This window comes from Humulus lupulus, chromosome 3, assembly GCF_963169125.1.
Source record: "Humulus lupulus chromosome 3, drHumLupu1.1, whole genome shotgun sequence".
Taxonomy (NCBI): Eukaryota; Viridiplantae; Streptophyta; class Magnoliopsida; order Rosales; family Cannabaceae; genus Humulus; species Humulus lupulus.
Window position 1 is genome coordinate 194,635,689 of NC_084795.1, and position 3,568 is coordinate 194,639,256.

General features: G+C 40.5%; 1 non-coding gene across 1 annotated transcript; it reads right to left on the reverse strand.

The window, feature by feature from the left end:
- Positions 1-1,394: 1,394 nt before the first annotated feature.
- LOC133827628 (5.8S ribosomal RNA) lies at positions 1,395-1,550 on the reverse strand. Its single transcript, XR_009890280.1, has one exon. It is a non-coding gene; the product is annotated as a 5.8S ribosomal RNA (ribosomal RNA).
- Positions 1,551-3,568: the final 2,018 nt, after the last annotated feature.

Below are 3,568 nucleotides of genomic sequence, written 5' to 3' on the forward strand. Positions count from 1 at the left end.
GAGCCTAATGCCTAATAAGGAAAACTACTAAAAGAAGATCTAAACCATCAAGATAATAACTTATCGAAAGCCTTAAGTTTTAAGAAACTCAAATACCTAATCAAAAGCCATTATAACAAGTTAGGATTTGAAAGAAAATGAAGAGAATAAGAGGAACTAATAATGAACTAAACCTGAGGATAAAGACTACATTGGATAGATTAAAACTTCAATCTAAACCTCAATACCGAAATATCACTCTATCTTACTTCCCAAGTGTTTAGAAAAGCTTAGATTGGAAAGCTCTTAATCCCAAAACCCTAGTGTTTCTCTCTAGAATAAACTTTGCAATTCGGAGGCTCTAAAGAACGCTTGAATAATGAATGAAATGGCTGAGTGAAAGGTCCTATTTATAGAGTTCAAGGAGTGAAAATAACCCCTATTAAAATGAATAAATAATTGAATAAATTTGATTTTTTTGTTCAACATATGCCCAAAACTCGGTAAAAAACGTTCAAGAGTAAGTCCAAGTTGTTTAGGGTTGTTTCTAGCTCGGATTCCACGAATATTTCAAATATGCCAAAGGGAGCCGATATATCGCCCTTTATAGGTGATATAACGCTTGTCCCTATATCCTGAGCCTCCGTGGTTTCGTTCGTGGGAAGTTGAGATTTTTTCCGTATTACCCATAAGCGATATATAGGCTCTTATAGCTGCGATATATCGGCATACGCTGATATATAAATCACGTTTTTGCACATTTTCAACACTTTTGAAGTTTGTTTAAATAACTTTGACTGAGTAAAACATGATTCTAACAGCTGAGGGAAGGTTTTATACTTTCTAGGTTTATCCTTGATTAAATTATTCATCTAAAATCCTTAAATCCTTAATAAACATGCATGTGACAAGTGTCACGTTCTTAATTATTCTTTCTAAACCATAGGTTATAATAAATATCATTTTTAGGGTCAACTATATTAATCAAACCTTATGTTAAAATTAATATTTCTAAATTATAGGCTAGACTTATAAAATCCATAACTATTTCTACGAGTTTCCAACTAAATCCCAGCTTGAACAAATAACAACGAAAACTAAAATACTACAAGCTACTACTACTATTACTATCTAGCTAAGTAAAATTTCGAGACCCTACATCCCACCTTACCTGGGGTGGCATTGAAGGCACTGCATTTGCAGCGCATTGGGGTCACTTAAGTCTACTGAGCCACAGAATCGCGCATGACGGGGCACTGATATAACTGAAAACCACCAAGTATCGCGGTGATCGCAATCGATGACTCGAATGTAGGCCAACTACGTGACCAAAGTTAACTGGAGGCCAATCTCCACCTCACTTGAATGCTTCTCCCATAATGGGATTGGTTAGGTTCAGTGGGGGCAACAGTGTGTGATGCCCAGGCAGACATTCCCTCAGCCCAGTGGCTTCGAGCGCAAATTGCGTTCGAAGACACGATGGTTCACGAGATTCTGCATTTCATACCAAGTATCGCATTTTGCTAAGTTCTTCATCGATGCGAGAGCCGAGATATCCATTGCCAAGAGTTGTTTATACATATTGAATAACACGCAACTCGAGCGGCGAGCATCGTCTCCGGGTCTCCACATGAGAAATGCGCTAATCTTTTATTGATCGTTGGTGCAGATCGTGTTGGGGTTCGTTAGCCCACTAAGATTTCTCTTAGCAGGTGAGGGCGGGTCCAAGGAGCAGGCTCCTCTCGCCCACCATATGTTGTTTAAAACGTGTTCACGGGTCGTTCTGCTGTTGCAGGTTTCAACAATGATCCTTCCCAGGTTCACCTACGAAAACCTTGTTACGACTTTTCCTTCCTCTAAATGATAAGGTTCAGTGGACTTCTCCCTTTGTTGCGGGCAGCCAACCACCCATTTCGGCTCGATCCATACACTTCACGGGACCATTCAATTGGTAGGTGCGATGGGTGATTCGTACAAATGGCAGGACATAGTCAATGTGAGCGGATGACTCACGCCTACAAGGATTTCCTCTTTGAAGACCAACAATTGTAATGAACTATCCCCATCGCGATGAAATTTCAAAGACTATCTGGGCTTAGCGGCCAAGGCTATAGACTCATTGAATACATCAGTATAGCATACATGCGGCCCAGAACATCTAAGGGCATCACATACCTATTATTGCCTCAAGTTTCCTTGGCCTAAGAAACCATAGTCCTCTAAGAAGCTGACCGTGGAGGGAATCCTTCGCATAGCTAGTTAGGAGGCTGAGGTCTCGATTGTTAATAGAATTAACAAGACAAATCGCTCCACCAAATAAGAACAACCATGCACCACCACCCATAGAATTAAGAAAGAGCTCTCAATCTGTCAATCCTTATTCTGTATGGACCTGATAAGTTTCCCTGTGTTTATTCAAATTAAGTCGCAAGCTCCACTCCTGGCGGTGCCCTTCCGTTAATTCCTTTAAGTTTCAGCCTTGTGACCATACTTCCCCCGGAACCCAAAAACTTTGATTTCTCATAAGGTGCTGACGGAGTCCTAAAATCAACATCTGCCAATCCCTGGGCAGCATTGTTTATGGTTTAAACTATGACTGTATCTGATCATGTTTGAGCCCCCAACTTTCATTCTTGATTAATAAAAACATACTTGGGAAATGCTTTCGTACTTCGTCTTTCATAAATCCAAGAATTTCACCTCTAACTATGAAATACGAATGCCCCCAACTGTCCATGTTAATCATTACTCCAATCCTGAAAGGCAAGAAAATTGGACCAAAATCCTATCATCTTATCCCATGCTAATGTATATAGAGCATAGGCTTGTTTAGAGCACTCTAATTTCATCAAAGTAACAGCACCAGACACACGACCATGCCAATTAAGGACAGGAGCGCATCGCCGATAAAAGGGACGAGCCGACTGGTGCACACCGAAGGCCGAATGATCGACCCAACACAAGCTCCAACTACAAGCTTTTTAACTACAACAACTTAAATATATACTATTCGAGCTGGAATTACCACGACTACTGGCACCAGACTTGCCCTCCATTGGATTCTCGTTAAGGGATTTAGATTGTACTCATTCCAATTATCAGAATCATAGAGCCCAGTATTGTTATTTATTTTCACTACCTTCCCATGTCAGGATTGGGTAATTTGCGCACCTGATGCCTTCCTTGGATGTGGTAGCCGTTTCTCAGGATCCCTCTCTAGAATTGAACCTTAATTCTCCGTCACCCGTCACCACCATAGTTGGCCACTATCCTACCATCGAAAGTTGATGGGGCAGAAATTTGAATGATGTGTCACCAGCACGAAGGCCATGTGATCCGTTGAGTTATCATGAATCGTCAGAGAAATGGGCAGAGCTCGCATTAACCTTTTATCTAATAATTTCACCCCTTCTAGAAGTCACGGTTTGTTGCAGGTATTAGCTCTAGAATTACTACGGTATTTGAGTATTAGATACCGTCAAACAAACTATAACTGATTTAATGAGTCACTCGTAGTTTCACAGTCTAAATTAGTTCATACTTACACATGCATGGCTTAATATTTGAGACATGCATATGACTACTGGTA